This window comes from Crocuta crocuta, unplaced genomic scaffold, assembly GCF_008692635.1.
Source record: "Crocuta crocuta isolate KB4526 unplaced genomic scaffold, BGI_CrCroc_1.0 scaffold587, whole genome shotgun sequence".
In the NCBI taxonomy this organism is placed as follows: domain Eukaryota; kingdom Metazoa; phylum Chordata; class Mammalia; order Carnivora; family Hyaenidae; genus Crocuta; species Crocuta crocuta.
Genome location: NW_027532403.1, coordinates 1,018,654 through 1,024,100, shown reverse-complemented (window position 1 = coordinate 1,024,100; position 5,447 = coordinate 1,018,654). Strand labels below are relative to the sequence as shown.

General features: G+C 40.4%; 1 protein-coding gene across 1 annotated transcript in view; it reads right to left on the bottom strand.

The window, feature by feature from the left end:
• Positions 1 to 5,121, bottom strand: part of SGMS2 (sphingomyelin synthase 2) — a 52,111-nt gene extending 46,990 nt beyond the window's left edge. Inside the window, exon 1 of the mRNA XM_077778475.1 lies at positions 5,100 to 5,121. The gene's annotated coding sequence lies outside the window, so the exon portion shown is untranslated. The remainder of the gene's footprint in view (positions 1 to 5,099) is intronic.
• Positions 5,122 to 5,447: the final 326 nt, after the last annotated feature.

Below are 5,447 nucleotides of genomic sequence, written 5' to 3'. Positions count from 1 at the left end.
GGGTTGGTCCTTTTCATGCCTGCTTATGGACACAGAAAGTGGCAAGCCCTAAATGTACCTAAATGGCACCTCTCATCTTGGTGGGAAAGTCTCAAATCCTAAATTTATTGGACTTACGGACATATTGCTTATGGACTGAAGGATACAAATGTAATTTAGGAAATTTTCTTTTTTCTTCCCTGCACTAATATTCATCCTAACAAAGGGGTTCCAGTATGCCTGATATCTATAAGTACTATTAAAATCTAATACAGGATATAAACTTTATTTTGCTCTTGACAGGTATAAAAGGGATATATAAATGTACTTGGCAAAGATTTTCATCTTAAACATATGTTAAAACTTTATTTTCTCCAAAAATTTTTTTGAAAGGCGTATTTTAGGAGAAAAAAATCTTTCCATATCTAAAAACTTCTTGAAGGCTGCCAGACAAACTCCATAGCAGACTTAAGAAAAAGATGCTCTCATTATCTAGAACTGGCTAATTGGCTACAATTACTCCTGGCAAGCAATAGGGGGGTAAATTGCTCTCCAAAGTATTTTTAAGTCCTTAACCATGCCTGTAGCAGGTTTGCCCAATTTGAGGTTGGTAGTTGATAAGTAAACCTGCTGGAGTCTACATGTTTGGGCTTGTGCATATAACCAGGGATAGATAGTAAGCTCTGATCTTCAGATTCCCAAAATGGAGCTATGCTTGGGAAATTGCCAGCAGAAATCTTAGGATTTAAGCTCTTGAATTCATTGCTGACCATCTGCTTCATGCAAGTTTCAGTCACAAAGCAACTTTCCTTATCATCAGGTAAACCAGACAGACCTTGTCCCTGCCTTCACAGAGCTTGCAGTCAGAGAAACAAGTAACTAACACAGGGAAAAGACTCTAGGAACACATTGCAAAGGCATACCGTTTAGTCCGGGAAGATCCAATAAGGCTTCCTGGAAGAAAGGGCCTCTCAACTCAGATCTGAAAAGTGATGAGAAATCAGGCAAGGTGGGGTGGGCTTATTTAAGGCAAAGAAACAGTATGTGCAAAGGCCTTAAGGAACAAAGGAGAATGTGGTTAATATGTATGGGAATGGAAGGAAACTCAGCGTGGCTGAAATGGAGAGAAGCAGGCTCCTGAAGAACCTGATAAGACCTTTTTATGATATTTGGATTTTGCCCCAGGATGATGAAATCAGGGAGCGACATGCTCAGTTTTATATTTTATAAGGATCCCACTTATAATTCCTGACACTTAGAAACCAAGGAGATGAGCATTTCTTCCACTCAGTAGCAAATGATGAGGTCAACCCTCTACCCAAGGGTGAACGTATGAGATTCTTCATGTAACCTATTTCTGGTAGAGCCAGTGAGATGTTACCATGTGGCCTGGAAAGCAGAGTGGCTAAGCCCTCAGCCTGTGGAGAGGACTCAAATTCAAACTCAAATTCTATCACGTTCTACCCAGTACTTAACTTTGGGCAAGTCCTTAAACCCTCCATGTCTCCGAGTAGACTTAAAGTAGCTACCTCATACAGTTGCTGTGTAAATGGAATGGGGCACTATACGTGGACAAGAACAGCAGCTGCCACAATGTCATTCGGTCTAGTCAGTGTCATGAAACATATGCTAGTCAACCAGCTGCAAGCGATAAGAACCACTGCTTTAGACTACATTTAATATTTTTAAACATTATAAACACTTTTCTTTAGAAGACATCTATTTTTTTAAAAAGTAGTTTACACAAATACCATATATCTTTCTGCTTAACACTTACCAGTTTTCCCCTTGAATATTTAAAATTTAAAGTGGGATGTTAAAGTTATATGATTAGTCAAAAATAAGCTTTATTTCCGTCTTTGGGCCTTAAGTCTATTTGGACAAAGACTTTATTTCCATCTTTGGGCCTTATGTCTATTTGTCCTAAGCGAAGTTTCCAGGACTATTTGCAGATAAGCTTCAGAATCAGAGCATAGTTAGAAATTACACTGCCTGACTACACGTCTATGGCCTTGAGTCCAAAGGAATTTGAGTAAGTCTATATATCTAATAATCAAATTATAGAAAACTAAAGCAAAAGGCATTTAAGCCTAAATACAGACATTGGGAAGACCAAAGAACCAGTTGTGGATTCACCATTAAATGTCAAACCCTTTGATATCCAGCCGCCTTTTTGCTGCCTCCGTTTGTTAGATGTAAATGTTAAATCACTGTTCAGAAATCTGAGGAATTATACATTTTACAAAAGAACACAGACTCCGAGTCAAGATATAATGCCACAGGTCGATTAACTGCATGCTAACAATATTTGTGTCACTCACCATGAACATCTCAGAGTATTAAAATCTTGGCAGAGATGATTGAGCTGTAGTCCCAGACCACTTCCAGTTCAGTGATTCACTAGGAGGACTCCCAGGACCCCGCCTATAGTTCTGCTCATGGCCATGATTTGTTACAGCAAGAAGATACAAAGTCAGCAAAGGGAAAAGGCACAGGGGATAAAGTCCACAGGTGATAGGGAGTAAGCTTCGGCAGTAAGCTTCCAAGGGTCCTCTTCTAATGGTATCACACAGGTTGTGCTTAATTTCCTGGTACTGAGTTGTGACAACACCTGTGAAATATTATCTACCAGGGAAGCTCATTAGTGACTCAGTGTCTGAGGTTTTTCCTGGGGTTGGTCACAGAGAAACTTGCTGTTGGGCATGTACCCAAATTCCCCACTCCTGGAATGCAAGCAGGTGTTCAACAGAAACTGTACTGTAGGCACAGTGATCCACGCTAAGGAGGGAATGGCGGGAACCCTCCCCAGATCTGTTGCTAGATACCAGTCAAGGGCCAAGGTTGCAAGCAGGTCTTCCTAGGGAGAGAAGTCTCTCCATCCGATTTCAATTAGTAATAAAAGACCAAATTATAGGAGAGAGGTCTTACTCCTGGCAGGTCACCTAGGTACATCGTGAGCCTGAGAAGCAGTCTTATCCTATATACTTTCTGTACTTAAAATATAGCATTTTTAATGTGGACAACTGTAATCTCAAATTACATAACAGAAGATTTAAGACAGCCTTTTGCACAATTAACAAAAAGCTGACATCTAGTCCTATTTACTTTTCTGAGCATCTTCTTTTGCAAAATACCACTGAAAGTTCTGAACAAATAGTGTTCCTAAATTGAAACTACTCTCAGAAACCATTTAGCCTACCAGATTGGCCATAAAATCCAGACCCACATAACAGGTACCCTTCACAAGTTTCTAGTGGGGATGTGAATAAGAAAACCTCCCTCTGGCAGGCAATCTGATGAGATATCTTATGGAAATTATACATACACCTTATGACCTGCAATTCTGCTCTGCAAATTATACGCTCTGGAATAATATATGTATACGTATATATTCTGTGTACATGCAGAATAACCTATGTACAAAGTTATTTTTGTGGCATTGTTTAAGAGCAAAGGACTGGCCACAACCCAAATGTCCATCAATAGGTCACTATTTAAATTGTGGTACATCCATACAATGGACTACTCGGTAACTGGTGGGGGGGGGGGGAACGAGGAAGCTCTTTTAGTACTGATTTGTTAAACCCTCCACATATATTAGGAGAAAAACATACATTGTACAGCAGTACAGTTTACTATCTTTTACTTTATGAAAAGGGCAAATATGAATCCGTATTCACATGGTCTGTGTATAGAGAAACTCAGGAAGGATAACAGAGGCTGGGAGAGGGTAGTGGGGGCAGAGTTGGGGTAGGATCTGTGAACCTGAAAAAAATATATAAAAGGACACCCTTGAAAAGTAACCCTTCTGTCTTTTCTACGTCCAGGTCATATCAACTTGGCACCTTTTTGCATATGCGTATTGTTTTAATAGGCTTCTGTATTTCTGCAGTGGGTAAACTAGAACATAAGATTGCTTTATCTTATTTTCCAAATCAGGTTCCTGCTCTCTCCTTTGCATCTTGTGTCTGCCTGCATCTTGAAGGGGGGTGATGGTGAATAAAGTTCTCTGCCTCCCTTTGAACATATGTCCGCTGAGGAAATTTGGGAGCTTCTTAAAAGCTCCATTTCTGAAAGGAGGGATTTTGTTTTGTACACTGCCTTATTTGCAACACTGAACAGAGCGCCTGGCACACAGAAATTGCTCAGTAAGTATTTGTTGAATAAATGAATTCTTTTTTTCATCTAGCTTCAATGGAACAGACACTACCAGACAAAGAGGGAGATATCATGGGGGGGGGGGTCAAATATTTAGAAATAGTTGTCATGCCTAGTATTGGCTCTATATAGGCATTCTAATCCTAGCAACATTCCTGGGATTATTTTGAATTTTACAGAAGACAAACAAGCCTATAGAATGCTGTGCTGAACAAGGACTCTTAAATATTCATAAAAAGTTATTTTNAGAAATGATTGAAAAAAAAAAAAAAAAGACTGGCTATTTTAAGAGTCCAACGAGCCCCCAGTTGTAAGGTACCCACAAGCTGCAGAGAAGAGAAAATACTTTGCATTAAAAGGGTTATTGCTCTTTTTATTTAGAAATAAAATTATCCTTCAAATTAAATTCAAATTTGTCTAGAGTGAACTGAATTGCACAGTGTCACTTCTAAAAGAGAAAGCTGCCTCCTCAGTGGGCACAGAAGGGGTAGAACTACCATACCTTTTTAGCCTTGGTTTAAATAACTATAAAAACCAAATAGCTCTGCTAGTAGTAATTTCAGTAATGTGGCTAAATAGCTGCACAGCTGACTGATGTTTCTTTGAAGCGCTTTTTTAACGCATGGTTGATTGAGGTGGTTCCTGAATGCCGCCTTTCGGCCAGTAACGCGGAGAGGTTGGGAGGTTTTGGTGTTCCATCTATTTCTCTTACTGTCATTTAAGGCAACAGTCTAATGAGGGAGGAAACATGCAGGCTCCTGGATCAGCATGAAAGCTACGACTCTCCTGAGGAAATTCTCAGTTGAGGTGTTAATGGAATGTTTTAACTGGAAAGGGAAGACAGAGAAGTTGCAGGACAACTGATAGATAACCAACTGTCAGCTGACGCAAATCGTCCTTATGACCCAGCACCGCGGAGCACTGAGCCTACTGCTTGCAGGTGGTAGCACACGGGACCTCACCTTGGTTCTCGCAGCAGTCAACACCCCTGGTCTCGCAGCAGATCCTTTCTGTGAAGAGTGGTAAGGGGCGGAGGATGACAGCTCTAAAAAGATGGGGAAAGTGAGAGGTTCAATAAGAAAGATATTTCGTTGTTATGTTTTGTTGGTTTTCTGGGGACAGAGGTGAAATAAAGAGTTAATACTGTCCTCCTGGAAGAGTCACCAGGAGAACAGAGACTCTAACAGGAACTGGCATTTCAGGAGGAGAAAAGCAACTCTCGGCCATTAATTCCCCTGATATTTAATACCTGCCAGACCCTGTCAGAGGTGGAGCAACGAAGATGGGCAGATTCCTGTCCCTCCTAATGC